Genomic DNA, 16,442 nt, shown 5'->3' with positions numbered 1-16,442 from the left:
AAATAAATATAAACATTGATTTTTTTTCTTAAAAACTATATCAGCTACTTTAGTGATGGTGCATTCAACGTACAAATAAAATTTTAACATCTTAAATATGATTTTAACAAGAAAAACCATGACTATCAAAGTCACCCCGGCATTAAAACTTAGAATTTTTGACGTAACTATTTTTCTAAACACTATTGAAAAAACTTTTTTTCCAAAATAGTGCATGGACTTTGTGTGGCCTACCCCAGTACATGTTTTAAAAATAATAATCTTGAGAAAAACCTTACATGTTCGAAAATATTCCAAAAACAAATAGAAATCCTATCAAAGTCACCCCGGTTTACGGTACAAAAATCATGAAATCGTAATGTGCACTTCATAAAGTTATGAACTAGTTTATGACGCTGTGATCCCTGTTTAAAGACGATAAGTTGCGTTACTTTTTCAAAGTCGACCCGTAACGCTTGGAAACAAAACAGACAAGTTTTGACGTGCTGACCAGCTGATTGGTAGAATTGGCTTGTGTATTTTTCTTCAAAGAGATTATTGAAGAAGTTTGATTTACAAATAAATGTTATAGTTTTGTGAGTGGAGTTTCGACCGTTCGGCTACTTGGGGCGGGTGGTTCTGGTAAGTTTTGTAAGGGGTTATTGCCCACAAGGGCTCATGCATAAACCACGAGTTTTGTTGGGGAGAGGAGGGATAAAATTCAGGAGAAGAGCAACACATGCAAGGGGTAGGGGGGTTGGATTGGAAGGGTATTTCAAACAATTAAAGCGTTTCGTTAAATTCAAGTACATTCCAAGATTTTCAAGTAATTCAAAAAATTCAAAAAATTCAAGAGATTAAAAAAATTCAAGAAATTTAAGAAATTCAAGAAATTCAATAACTTCAAGAAATTCAAGAAATTCCAGAAATTCAAGAAATTCAAGAAATTCTAGAAATTCAAGAAATTCAAGAAATTCAAGAAATTCAAGAAATTCAAGAAATTCAAGAAATTCAAGAAATTCAAGAAAATCAAGAAATTTAAGAAATTCAAGAAAATCAAGAAAATTAAGAAATTCAAGAAATTCAAGAAAATCAAGAAATTCAAGAAATTCAAGAAATTCAAGAAATTCAAGAAATTCAAGAAATTCAAGAAATTCAAGAAATTCAAGAAATTCAAGAAATTCAAGAAATTCAAAAAATTCAAAAAATTCAAGAAATTCAAGAAATTCAAGAAATTCAAGAAATTCTAGAAATTCAAGAAATTCAAGAAATTCAAGAAATTCAAGAAATTCAAGAAATTCAAGAAATTTAAGAAATTCAAGAAATTTAAGAAATTCAAGAAATTCAAGAAATTCAAGAAATTCAAGAAATTCAAGAAATTCAAGAAATTCAAGAAATTCAAGAAATTCAAGAAATTCAAGAAATTCAAGAAATTCAAGAAATTCAAGAAATTCAAGAAATTCAAGAAATTCAAGAAATGCAAGAAATTCAAGAAATTCAAGAAATTCAAGAAATTCAAGAAATTCAAGAAATTCAAGAAATTCAAGAAATTCAAGAAATTCAAGAAATTCAAGAAATTCATGAAAAATCAAGAAATTCAAGAAATTCAAAAAATTCAAGAAATTCAAGAAATTCAAGAAATTCAAGAAATTCAAGAAATTCAAGAAATTCAAGAAATTCAAGAAATTCAAGAAATTCAAGAAATTTAAGAAATTTAAGAAATTCAAGAAGTTCAAGAAATTCAAGAAATTCAAGAAATTCAAGAAATTCAAGAAATTCAAGAAATTCAAGAAATTCAAGAAATTCAAGAAATTCAAGAAATTCAAGAAATTCAAGAAATTCAAGAAATTCGAGAAATTCAAGACATTCAAGAAATTCAAGAAATTCAAGAAATTCAAGAAATTCAAGAAATTCTAGAAATTCAAGAAATTCAAGAAATTCAAGAAATTCAAGAAATTCAAGAAATTCAAGAAATTCAAGAAATTCAAGAAATTCAAGAAATTCATGAAAAATTAAGAATTTCAAGAAATTCAAAAAATTCAAGACAGTTGCAAAGTAACCGCCGACCTTACAAGTCGCATTCTCAACGCCAGTCCACAGTTTGTGTGCGCGTCGCCGCTTTTTCAAAATGTGCACCGTAGACAAAAACAGTGTGGTTCTGGATTTTTGTCAACTCCAAAACCAACCAAGCCCAAAGCTTGTAAAAAAATTTCTCGCAGACCTTCAAGTAAACCAAGAAAACTTGCGAGCATTGCAATTATGCAATAGAAGAAAAATAGCCGTGTTGCAGTTCGCCGACTCAGCAATGGCCTCGTCCATCATCGACAAACCTCTGGTATATCAGGGTTGCAAAATCCCGATTTACTTGGACAACAACGCTACGGAAGTTCGTGTGCTTGACCTACCTCTAGGCATAAGCAATGATGACGTAGTCAAAGTGATGAGTAAATACGGCGAAGTTTTGACCATCACCAACGACCGCTGGATTAACTTCTTCCCAGGGATTTCAAATGGAGTTCGGACCCTGCGGATGTTGCTGAAACAGCCAATGCCGAAATCAATCACTGTAAACAATGCTGTTGCAACAGTGACGATTATAGGCAAAAAATCGCTTTGCAAACTCAAAGCAAAGAACAAAAAATGTGCGGATTCGAGTAAAAAGGTGAACCAAAAAAGCAGTACACAACCGATTGAACCCGAGCCAAGCAGCAGCAGCAGTAAAAGCATCAACAGTAAACCAGAACAAAATGCAATGGAAACAAGTGAAATTGACGAAGAAGACAACGATGGATTCGAGACCGTGCTTTCTAAGCACACCCGCCGCCGAAAGCGCTTACAGGCATATTTGGACGCGGAAGACGAACTAACAAAAAAACGAAGAGAGATGGCTGCAGAAGAAACAGATGAAGAAGATGAAGATGTCATAAAGGCAAAATATTATAAGAAAAAATGTTGCGAGATAACTTCTAAATCCCTGGAAGAAGAGGACGAAGATAAACTTGAAGAACTTGATAATTCACTCTTTAAATATTCCGCTAAATATTTGAAACATAGACAGAAATCGTTAGAAAAAAGGCATGGTAATAATTATTGAAGTGATTTTAAACTCTGTAATCTTTCCTCTTTCACTATCCACCTTGAAGAGATGAATGCACAATGGTGTAAAGTCTCTATAATAAAAAAAAAAAAAAATTCAAGAAATTCAGGAAATTCAAGAAATTCAAGAAATTCAAGAAATTCAAGAAATTCAAGAAATTCAAAAAATTCAAAAAATTCAAGAAATTCTAGAAATTTAAGAAATTCAAGAAATTCAAGAAATTCAAGAAATTCAAGAAATTCAAGAAATTCAAGAAATTCAAGAAATTCAAGAAATTCAAGAAATTCAAGAAATTCAAGAAATTCAAGAAATTCAAGAAATTCAAGAAATTCAAGAAATTCAAGAAATTCAAGAAATTCAAGAAATTCAAGAAATTCAAGAAATTCAAAACATTCAAGAAATTCAAGAAATTCAAGAAATTCAAGAAATTCAAGAAATTCAAGAAATTCAAGAAATTCAAGAAATTCAAGAAATTTAAGAAATTCAAGAAATTCAAGAAATTCAAGAAATTCAAGAAATTCAAGAAATTCAAGAAATTCAAGAAATTCATGAAAAATCAAGAAATTCAAGAAATTCAAAAAATTCAAGAAATTCAAGAAATTCAAAAAATTCAAAAAATTCAAGAAATTCAAGAAATTCAAGTAATTCAAAAAATTCAAGAAATTCAAGAAATTCAAGAAATTCAAGAAATTCAAGAAATTCAAGTAATTCAAAAAATTCAAGAAATTCAAGAAATTTCAGTAATTCAAGTTATTCAAGAAATTTAAGTTATTCAAGCATTTTAAGTAATTAAACTTTTTTAAGAATTTATTTTAATTCAAGTATTTTAAGTATGAAAATATGCGCACATTGACTATTTAAAAAAATATTTTCTAGATTAAATTTTTTTTAATAAACTTTAAGCATGAGGAGAATATTGAATATTGAATTTAAATTTAGTATTCACAATATTCCAAAATATTTCATTCATATTTTTGAATTTTAGTATTTTAGCATTTTAGTATTATTGTATTTTTGTATTTTTGTGTTTTTGTATTTTTGTATTTTTGTATTTTTGTATTTTTGTATTTTTGTATTTTTGTATTTTTGTATTTTTGTATTTTTGTATTTTTGTATTTTTGTATTTTTGTATTTTTGTATTTTTGTATTTTTGTATTTTTGTATTTTTGTATTTTTGTATTTTTGTATTTTTGTTTTTTTGTATTTTTGTATTTTTGTATTTTTGTATTTTTGTATTTTTGTATTTTTGTATTTTTGTATTTTTGTATTTTTGTATTTTTGTATTTTTGTATTTTTGTATTTTTGTATTTTTGTATTTTTGTATTTTTGTATTTTTGTATTTTTGTATTTTTGTATTTTTGTATTTTTGTATTTTTGTATTTTTGTATTTTTGTATTTTTGTATTTTTGTATTTTTGTATTTTTGTATTTTTGTATTTTTGTGACCCGTTCCGGAGTGGCCAGGTTGGGCCAGCGGACATTGGCATCGCTTTAAATGGTAATACTTTTTAATTTGATGAATTTTGATACGTCACATGACCTGGTTCCTTGCAAATTCCGAAGAGTCCCCAAACGGCCACCGGTAACCGGTGACCCGTTCTAAAGTGGCCAGGTTGGGCCAGCGGACATTGGCATCGCTTTAAATGGTTATACTTTTTAATTTGATGAATTTTGATACGTCACATGACCCGGTTCCTTGCAAATTCCGAAGTGTCCCCAAATGGCCACGGGTAACCGGTGACCCGTTCCAGAGTGGCCAGGTTGGGCCAGCGGATATTGGCATCGCTTTAAATGGTAATACTTTTTAATTTGATGAATTTTGATACGTCACATGACCCGGTTCCTTGCAAATTCCGAAGTGTCCCCAAATGGCCACCGGTAACCGGTGACCCGTTCCGGAGTGGCCAGGTTGGGCCAGCGGACATTGGCATCGCTTTAAATGGTAATACTTTTTAATTTGATGAATTTTGATACGTCACATGACCCGGTTCCTTGCAAATTCCGAAGTGTCCCCAAATGGCCACCGGTAACCGGTGACCCGTTCCGGAGTGGCCAGGTTTGGCCAGAGGACATTGGTATCACTTAAAACGGTCACAGTTTTTAATTTGATGAATTTTGATACGTCACATGACCTGGTTCCTTGCAAATTCTGAAGTGTCCCCAAATGGCCAACGGGAACCGGTGACTCGTTCCGGAGTGGCCAGGTTTGGCCAGAGGACATTGGTATCACTTAAAACGGTCACAGTTTTTAATTTGATGAATTTTGATACGTCACATGACCTGGTTCCTTGTAAATTCCGAAGTGTCCCCAAATGGCCACCGGTAACCGGTGACCCGTTCCGGAGTGGCCAGGTTGGGCCAGAGGACATTGGTATCACTTAAAACGGTCACAGTTTTTAATTTGATGAATTTTGATACGTCACATGACCTGGTTCCTTGCAAATTCCGAAGTGTCCGCAAATGGCCACCGGTGACCGGTGACCCGTTCCAAAGTGGCCAGGTTGGGCCTGCGGACATTGGCATCGCTTTAAATGGTTATACTTTTTAATTTGATGAATTTTGATACGTCACATGACCCGGTTCCTTGCAAATTCCGAAGTGTCCCCAAATGGCCACCGGTAAACGGTGACCCGTTCCGGAGTGGCCAGGTTTGGCCAGAGGACATTGGTATCACTTAAAACGGTCACAGTTTTTAATTTGATGAATTTTGATACGTCACATGACCTGGTTCCTTGTAAATTCCGAAGTGTCCCCAAATGGCCACCGGTAATAGGTGACCCGTTCCGAAGTGGCCAGGTTGGGCCAGCGGACATTGGCATCGCTTTAAATGGTAATACTTTTTAATTTGATGAATTTTGATACGTCACATGACCTGGTTCCTTGCAAATTCCGAAGTGTCCCCAAATGGCCACCGGTAACCGGTGACCCGTTCCGGAGTGGCCAGGTTGGGCCAGCGGACATTGGCATCGCTTTAAATGGTAATACTTTTTAATTTGATGAATTTTGATACGTCACATGACCCGGTTCCTTGCAAATTCCGAAGTGTCCCCAAATGGCCACCGGTAACCGGTGACCCGTTCCGGAGTGGCCAGGTTTGGCCAGAGGACATTGGTATCACTTAAGACGTTCACAGTTTTTAATTTGATGAATTTTGATATGTCACATGACCTGGTTCCTTGCAAATTCTGAAGTGTCCCCAAATGGCCACCGGTAACCGGTGACCCGTTCCGGAGTGGCCAGGTTTGGCCAGAGGACATTGGTATCACTTAAAACGGTCACAGTTTTTAATTTGATGAATTTTGATACGTCACATGACCTGGTTCCTTGTAAATTCCGAAGTGTCCCCAAATGGCCACCGGTAACCGGTGACCCGTTCCGGAGTGGCCAGGTTGGGCCAGAGGACATTGGTATCACTTAAAACGGTCACAGTTTTTAATTTGATGAATTTTGATACGTCACATGACCTGGTTCCTTGCAAATTCCGAAGTGTCCGCAAATGGCCACCGGTGACCGGTGACCCGTTCCAAAGTGGCCAGGTTGGGCCTGCGGACATTGGCATCGCTTTAAATGGTTATACTTTTTAATTTGATGAATTTTGATACGTCACATGACCCGGTTCCTTGCAAATTCCGAAGTGTCCCCAAATGGCCACCGGTAAACGGTGACCCGTTCCGGAGTGGCCAGGTTTGGCCAGAGGACATTGGTATCACTTAAAACGGTCACAGTTTTTAATTTGATGAATTTTGATACGTCACATGACCTGGTTCCTTGTAAATTCCGAAGTGTCCCCAAATGGCCACCGGTAATAGGTGACCCGTTCCGGAGTGGCCAGGTTGGGCCAGCGGACATTGGCATCGCTTTAAATGGTAATACTTTTTAATTTGATGAATTTTGATACGTCACATGACCTGGTTCCTTGCAAATTCCGAAGTGTCCCCAAATGGCCACAGGTAACCGGTGACCCGTTCCGGAGTGGCCAGGTTGGTTCAGGGTCCGTTGGCTGCCCTCGAATTGAGCAGGTTCCCGGTATTTGTCATTTGCGGCCAAAAATTCCAAAATCGGTAAAATTATCTAATTTTGCCATCCGAATAACTGATTGTAGAAAACTAAATCCGTACCCGAGCCAAAATAAAGTAGTTCGTCACGTAATCAGTGAATGATACCCTACAACTGTCACTTTCCCGTAAAATAATTTCTGAACGTCTTTCGTCTCTGTTTCAAAGCTGTGGCTCCGCCCACAAATTCATGTTTTTTGTTTGCAATAGCGTGAACAAATGTATGATTTGTTTCCTAGTACCATGAACTAAGTTTATGATTACGGGAATAGGAAAAACGTAACCAGACCAGGCGTTACGGCTTTTCGTGAACAAACGTTCATGAAAATCGATTGCAAACATGCATTTGTTCACGGTGCAAAATCTTATCATAAAATTTGCATTGTTTCCATTTTCATGGTACATTGTTCACGTTTACGGGAACGGACTTTTTTGCGTGTAGACATAAGGGGTTTGCTTATAAACATCACGAGTTATCGCGATTTTACGAAAAAAAGTTTTGAAAAAGTTACTTTTTGCGTTTCTCTTTGTTTCGTCGTCCGTGTCTGTCGCGGGTGACCATGAACGGCCATGATCAACGACGACCAACATTTTCAAAACTTTTTTTTTCGTAAAATCGCAATAACTCGTGATGTTTATAAGCAAACCCCTTATGTCTATATATCAATTTTTTTGTAATTGTCTGCTCTACAACTTTGTAGAATATTGTTACACTCTAAAAAATAACCCTAAAAAGTTAGAAAAAACACGAAATTTTAAAATGAAAAATTTTGTTCTAAATGAAAAAATAACCCTTCTAAGTCAATGTAGAATCGAAAAGTACATTAAATTTCCCATAAAATGACATGTTCCAAATTTATTTACAGTCAAGTAACGGAAAATGGGAGAATTTTTAAAACTTTTTCAGTGTTTTTTTTCGATGAAAAATACGTTTTTTCGGAATTCTGAGTACGCCATCAAATCGGGCGTCTAATTTTACATAAAAGTCCCTTTGACACCAAATTTCTATCTCATCACTGTTTCAGGCTGCAAATTATTGAAAAACACCTCTTTTTTCGCATGTTCAAAAATGGACACAGGGACAAAAGTTACCCCTTAGGACAAAGTTTCACGCAAATCGAAGAGGGGTCGGAGCAACTGCTGTGTGAGTTGGCGGAGAATTACCCAAGTAACTTTTACAAAAAGTATTTGAAACTTGGTTATTTTTCATGTAATAGAACTTTGCTCAAAAAGATGCAAAGGCTCTTGCAATGAATGAAATTAATGTTCTTAAAAAAAATCGAATTAGCGCCTCACAAATATATTTTTTCTCAAAAGCTGCCCAACAAAATTACCTAAACCTAACAATAACCAAAAACCATCTGACAAAAAATTAAAAAAAATCATGATTGAAACAATAAAAATCTTGAGTAAGTATTATAATTTTTTGATTTCGCAATTTTTTTTAAACAAGCTTGAGTTTATAAAAAAAATAAGCACAGCTCTTTTTTAAGTACAGTCCAGACTCGATTATCCGAAGGCCACAGAAAAATTTCACTTCGGATAATCGTAACTTCGGATAATCGAATCACGAAAACATTTTTTTTTTCGCTGTCTTATTTTTGATTGTCGGGCTTAAGTATGACCCCTAAACTATGCTAAAGTGATTTACATTTTTTTTAATACTAGATGGCGGCCAATATGGTGACGATATATTGAAAAAATGCATTTTATTATTTAATAAGAAATCAACTATTCAAATTTGACTAAAATGGGGTCGCAGAACTCGAATTTGATGTTTAAAACAAGAAAAAGAAAAAAAAAACGAAAAAAAAATGTTCGCGATTCGATTATCCGAAGTCCCATACAAACCTTCGGATAATCGAACTTCGGATAATCGGACTTCGGATAATCGAGGCTTCGGATAATCGAGTCTGGACTGTATAACAAAACATTAAACTTCTACTCATTTTCCAAATAGTGTGAAAATTCACAGAAATTGAAATTGATTTTAATTGAGCCGTCTGCGCAAAAACGGTCCTTTTCGGAAGCTAATAACTTTTCAGCAAAAAATCCTTAAAATGTGGTTACTTCGGGAAAGTTGTTCTAAATTTAATGAAGGTCCTACGTCTGAGAATTGAGAAAGATTGGACGACTATTGTTCCCTCCAAAAAAACTGAAGCAGTTGCTTTTCTCCATACATTTTTACGATTTTTCTGATACAAACTTCAAGTGATTAGAGAGGGGGTTCCCGTGGTCAGAATGAGCTCAAATTTGAAATTTAGCCTAGTGATGGGTCAATCTATGATCAGAGGGTAGCCCCAAAACAGCCCGGATTTGGACCACCCTACTGTTGTATCTTATCAAAGAAATACACATACATTCAAATATATTTAAAAAAGTCTCCCCACTCTCCCCTAGAGGTATTTTTACAAAAAAAAACATTGGATTTCTATTGAATCGTCATTCCCTCCCAAAAATGGCCAAATTCTCCCCCAGGGGAGAATTCCTCACCGGTTGAGAAACATTAAACTAAAGGTTCCAACAAACCGGGTTCAGGTATGACATTTATTTTATTTTCATCTTTGAAGATTTCATATTAATGCTTTACAAAGATATTTGCAGAAATTCTTATTTTATCATGCACCAAGGAAGATTTCAAAAACCTGAGTAGCAGCAGCGGAACGTGCTTTTCCCGAGGAAGAAAATCTCTTGAAATGCCATTAAAAAGCGGCACTCGTCGTCGTCGTCGTTGTCGAAGAAAAACGCAGACCAACAACAACGTAATGGTGCCAACCAGCCAGCAGGACATCGAATGGTCCCTTACCCCAGACCCCTCCCTCCCTTTTTGAGTGTTTAAACATGCGACATGGCTCAAGAAAATCTTGCTGGGCGGTACTGGTAGGTGGAGCTCGTTAAAAACTTTACTGGCAAGAGGTCCAGAAGGGCTCCGGAGTTGGCTTTTAAAAGATAATCTGGAGGAAAAAAAGTTTCTCCTCCCAACCAACTCGTTGCGCTGACCCCTAGCTGCTGTGGGAGCTTAGCTTTCGTTGAGCAAAATTGCGAACGGCTAAAGTCTACCGGAGAGCTCAAGAAGTCTTTCGTTCTTGTTAGTTAACTCTTGGAAAATTAAGTCCGGAGAGATTTAAGGTCTTAAGACAAGACTGCAAAGTAGCGGAAAAGTTGGGTTATGTTTCTTGTACTGCTATTTGTTGAGCAATTATCTAGAACTTCCCAAAAAAATCCTTATTCTAATTTTTGTGTCCAAACAAGCCATTTTGCATCTTTAGTTTCATCATTCAACAATCTGTAAATCGAGATGGAATTTTCTGATCGACATCTTTTTTATGGACATGTCTTCTTTTTGAACAATTTGTTCTGTCACTCCAGTATAACTTACACTACTGTTTCGGCTACTACCAGCTTTTTTTTTGTTTCCAAACTTTTTGCATTGTTTTATAACAGCAATTTACAAGCAAAATATTTTTTTTTAATTCATTTGAAATCCGCATTTTATTTAAAAAATAAATATATGTTTTAATGTAAAAAAATCATAAAAAGCGGTTTTCATTATAATTTTGAAAAAAAAAAAATGATTTTGATGTAGTTACCTAAGGCGGGTTTTTTCAAAATGAAATAAATTTTTAATTTTTTTTCAAAATACTTTTTTTTATGAAAATAGAAGTCAAGTTAACTGAAAACAATTCCTAATGTATCGCAAAATATCGCAGTATCACAAAAAAAGCTTCGTCAAAACCCAGATATTTTCAAAACTAACGATTTCAACAAAATTTAAAACACTAAACATTTTCATGTAAATTTAAAAACCATGACTTGTAATTTATTTTTTTATATTTTATTACCTAAAAATTTGGCGTGTTGTTTCTGAAATTCCGTTTGAAAATACCGTAGACTGGAGTAATAACGATAGAATAATTCATCAATTTATATTTCAAATTTCAAAAATTCAAACAGCAAGACTTCTCGACATTGGCTTTTTGAAAAAAAAAATACACTGAAAGAAAAATACACGCCAATTCTATGAGGTTATTCAATTTTTAAGTTTAAAAGTTAAAAATTAAAGTGATGTCACTATTTTTTTTCGCTCAAATTTTTTGTGAAAAAAGCCTAAAATGTGACAAAAAGACTCACGAAAAATGCAGGATGGTATGCCTCTCCCAAAAAAAAAAAAAAACAAAAATCATTTACTAAAACTGTTTTTTTTGAAAAGTGGTCTAAACGTCGAAATTTTCAAAAACCGATAGCGGTAATCGATTCCCCAGACAATTTTACATAAAAGTCTCAATATTGACCATTGTCCTAAGTCCAATCCTTGTGAAGTTACAGCGGGTTTAAAAAATAAAAATGTTGAAAAAATAGGTTTTTTAGTGGTATTTGGCAATTTGTATATGACAGACTTGGGTTTTCAGTCTCGTAATTATTTTTACCGGAAAGCTCGTCAGATTTCCCATAAGTTTGTCTTTGACAGCATTTCAATTGAATGTATGGGCTTACAGATATAAGCATAATTACATTGCCCAGAACTGAAAATAAAATATTTTTTCAGTGTGGTAGAAACCTGGATAGTAAATAAGCTTACGTAAATATTTAAACGAGTCAAATTAAAAAGCTGTCAAAGACAAACTTATGGGAAATTGGACGAGCTTTCCGGTAAAAATATTTTCGAGACTGAAAAATCAAGTCTGTCATATAGAAATTGCCAAAAACCACTTAAAACCTATTTTCCAACATTTTTGTTTTTAAAACCGCTGTATCTTCACAAGGATTGGACTTAGGACAATGGTCAATATGGAGACTTTAATTGTCTGGGGAATCGATTACCACTATCGGTTTTTGAAAATTTTGACGTTTAGACCACTTCTCAAAAAAAAAAAAGCTTTAGTAAATGATTTTTGTATTTTTTTAGGAGAGACATACCATACTGCATTTTTCGTGAGTCTTTTTGTTACATTTAAGGCTATTTAAAAAAAAATTGAGCGAAAAAAAAACCGTGACATACCCTTAATATTTAACTTTTAAACTTAAAAAATTTAAAAATCTCATAGAGTTGGCGTGTATTTTTCTTCCCGTGTATTTTTTCAAAAAGCCCGTCTAATTTCCTACAAGTTTGTCTTTGACCACTTTTTGATACGATGTAACGGCTTAGAGATACAGCAATATTTAAATTGCAAAATACAAAAATATTTAAATACCTTACGCCCTTCTTAAATGTCATTATCGAGTGCAACTGGCTCCATACACACAAAAATGGCTTATATAGGCCTTGGATAACATGTCTAAAAAGTTCTATTGAAATCGGAGAGGGTTGGGTACAAAAGTACCAGAAAAATTCCGGATTTAAGCTGGAATTGCTCTTTAGTATTATTTGTAGAGGAAAATTACTTTGAGAATTAACAATGAGCTAACAAAATATTACCCCCTGACGCAGAATATTCATTGCAATTTCATTGGTTCTATTTGGCCGGTTTCTAATTTTAATATCAACATATTTTGTTAAAGTCTCTCCAAACGATAACCATTCTTAATTCATCAAAAGTAGAATTATAAAATTTGATTATTTCGAATAAGTTATGACAAAGCTCCATTTATAACAGTTTTCGCATCATTTGGTATTGATAATTACAAAAAAATTAATAAAATTCAAAATACTTTAAAAATGCATTTTTTATCAACATGTACTATATTTTAAAATTGAATAAAAAACTTAATTTCTACCTACACAGAAAAAAAATGATGGTAATATTCATCAGGAAATGGTGACAGATTTTGTGGCAAAATAAATGATTAATTTTATCCCTGAAAATGATGATTTTTCATCAGTTTTTGATGAATATTCATCAGGTTCACATTTTTACACATTTTTTAAGTAATATTACACAAAAAAAGAGGTAATATTCAACCTACCAAATTTTCAACATTCCAAAATTCAACTTTTTTTTGCTGTGTATAATATTTGAATTTTTACTCAAGTTATACAATTCAACTTATACATCGTTATTTACTAAATTTAACGGTAATTTAAAAATAAAATAGCTCAAATAGTTTTGTGTTTTCTTTGATTGAATTTCACATTGTTATATCCATGGCATGTTACCATCAAAGGTCATTTCGCAGTATTTTTACATGTGAAAATCAGCCTTCGATAAAGATATTTTATGATCAATTTATTCAAAAAATAAAAATCTTAATTAACTATGCAATATTCTTTAATTTATTTTAACAACTGCTTCAAAAATGCTCTACCTGTGGTTTGGTTCAATTTAAAAATCATATTTTAAGCACTGAGAAGCAATTTTTCAAGTGATTTTTCGAATCTGGCGAAATTTCACGGTGTTGACTAGATTTCACGGCCAAGGGCAAATTTCACGGTTTACGCGGCTTCCGTGAAAAAGTAGGTTGTTTCGTCTTCAAAGAATGAAATTAAAAATAAGTTGTCTCACAAATTTTTGTTGTGATAAATTCTACAATCAAGAAAAAATGTTGTCAAAACATTTAGCAAAAAAAGTTTGTACACAGACCGTAAACTTGCATTCCGCAGCCATATTCCTGATTAAATTTTCCAACATAACCTGTATGGTTTTGCTAAAAATAGTTCAGCTCAGTTTCATTAGCCAATTAAACTTTAGAACTCCTGCTTTAAAAATTCACCTCATTTAATTAAAACTCGTTATCATACATGTCTGTCTTCCTCGATTCACCCCCAAAAAACTCTATCTCTTTCTCTCTATCCGCCGGGCAACGATGCCATTTGCAAATTCCCGGTTTCAATTTCATGCAAAACAGCAGCAATTTCGCTCCCAAACTGCACTCTTCTAAAGCTTCCCGCGCGCCTGCCAGGAGTTGTCCGTTTGAAGCATTCTAATTAATCCATTCGAGCGTGAAAATGGCGCAAATGTTCCGAAATTGCATCCCAAAACGTGCGCACCTTCTATGGCCATTAGTACACTCTCTCTCCAATACAGAGGAGTCTCGCTGGCTGGGTGCCCCCGGAAGTGCGTTTTGGCGAGGATCAAAAATCCACCTTTCCGGTCGTTTGCCGCATGTGTGGGTGTCTGTGTGATGCACAGAACGACGAACCGAGAAACTTTCCGGTAATTGAGTGTGAAAATTCTTCCAAACTAACTCCCCGGTTCGAGTTCGAGACTCCTTGGGGCACACGTGTCTCGTCTGTTTTTCCGGGCACTTGGGGGGAAGCACTTTTCTCAAAATGCACGTACAATTCCAGAAATAACAGTGTTTGTTTGTGTGTTTTTTTGGGAGGATTCATTTTTCCATTCGTTCCATTTGGCAGCAAAGTGCTTTTCGAAACGAGCTGAAGAATGCTTTAAGAGCACAAGAGTCGCAGCCTCTCGATTGGTGCTCTAACTAAATTTGCGAAAGAAGCAGGTGATTACTGTTTCTGTGCACGATTTCAATGCCTATTAGAGGGAAACTACTTGTAGATGAGAGCTTTTAGCGGGGCAGTGTTGCCAAATTTGACAAAATTGAGAGTTTAAACTACACTTTCAGTTTATTCAAGTCTGACTGAATTTAAAAAAAGACTCTGGCAACACTGCCTCATTTCCACGAAATGGTTACAAAATCTTTCGACGGTAATCGGAGACAGAGTTCAAGCCCATCATCATTGAGCTTAATTTCATCCCCCCTCCATCAAAGGAACACATTTCCCAGAGGACTCTATCTGTATCGAAGACTCCAAAGGTTACCTTTGAATATTAGAAGGCCCCTTCAGAGAAGGAGAAAAGCAACACTGGCAGCCCAGCATCAGAATGACACAAAGAAGTGTTTTCCGATCCACTAATCGGTGGCACATGACGACCAACTATTTTCAGGGACAGGGTGGCTGCTTATTTGTTTTTATTGCGATTTTTAGGAATTTAGCATTTCCATCTGAGATTATTTATTAGTTAGGTAGAATCTTGAGAAGCTATTGTCTAAAAAAATATTTTCACAAAAGGTTCCAGATACCCAATTTCGTAATTTCAAATTTTTATGTTTGGTTTTGATGTAAACTAAATGAATTTAAATGTGCGTGAGGTAAATAAATTCAGAAGACATTCGTGGAGAGTAATTCTCTGAGACTTCGGACAACGACTTTTTTTTTAATGTATGAAACTTTTTATGTACTTCAATGGATCAAGTTGTTCCAAAATTAATTTAGCAGTGTTGTGAAATTGCGAAATCATCCAAACTATCGAATCAAATCAACCCTAACATTTGATATGTTCAAATGTTGACGTTGAATTTAAAATTTTGAAAATATGTTATTCTAAAGAACGGAAAGTTTTAAGTAATTTTCATTTTTGATATTGAAAATCAAAGGCATATTGGCTGAGTTACCTTCCCTTAAGTACGGTATGAAGATCGGAAGAAACGCGGTCAAGAAAAGTTGCGCATTCTTTTCGTGTCTCACAAGAAAAGTTGACAGTTCAATTTGAGCACGTGTGATGGTGCGCGTGCTTGAGGTTCTCGGGAGAAAAAAAAAACAAATGTTCAAGCAAATATTAAAAATAACAAAATGCCTCAATAAAAAAAACTAAATCTAAAGAGCCCAAAAATTTAAGAAAACTGCAAAATCGAAAAAACAAAAATGATTATATTTTAAAAATCTTAAACTCTAAGATTCTAGAGTAGTAAAATTCCGAAATTTTATTATAAAGTTTAAAAATCTTTTAATTGTTAAACTCTTAAATTCTTAATAACTTAAATTTTTAAATTCTTTATTTCTTAAATTCCTAAATTTTCAAGTACTTCAATCATTCAATTTTGACATTTTTGATTGTTCAATTTTAAAATGCCGTCAGAAAATCAGGCATTGTTGGGGTCAGATGAATAAATTTTTCCGTGTTTTTGAGCTTCAGAATTTTAAAATTTTTGAATAATTGTTTTTTTAAATGTGTAATTATAGTTAACAAATCAATTGTAGCATTATTAAATATTTATATTTTAATGTTCTGAACTTTACAAATTTAAGATTTTTAAATTTTTGTTTGTTTATTGAGTCTTTAAATTTTTAAATAATTAAATTTTTTTTTATTATTTTAATATTTTAAATTATAAATTCTTGGAATTTTGAAATCTCGGTTTTTTTTTAATTTTCTGAGTTTTTTTTTTTTATATTTTGAATGTTTTTATTTTTGGTATGTTTGCTTGCATGTTTTTATTTGTGAATTTTTGATTTATTTTCTATGCTTCAATTTTAAAATTGTGTTTGAAAAATGTCTATATTTCTGAATTTCTAAATCTCTGTTTCAATTTTTCATAGTTTATGTTTTTTATTTTGTTATTTTTCTGCCAGACAATTTTTTGATA

Source organism: Culex pipiens, chromosome 2, assembly GCF_016801865.2.
Source record: "Culex pipiens pallens isolate TS chromosome 2, TS_CPP_V2, whole genome shotgun sequence".
NCBI classification, from domain to species: Eukaryota; Metazoa; Arthropoda; class Insecta; order Diptera; family Culicidae; genus Culex; species Culex pipiens.
The sequence above is the reverse complement of the archived record's forward strand: the minus strand, read 5'-3'. Positions refer to the sequence as shown.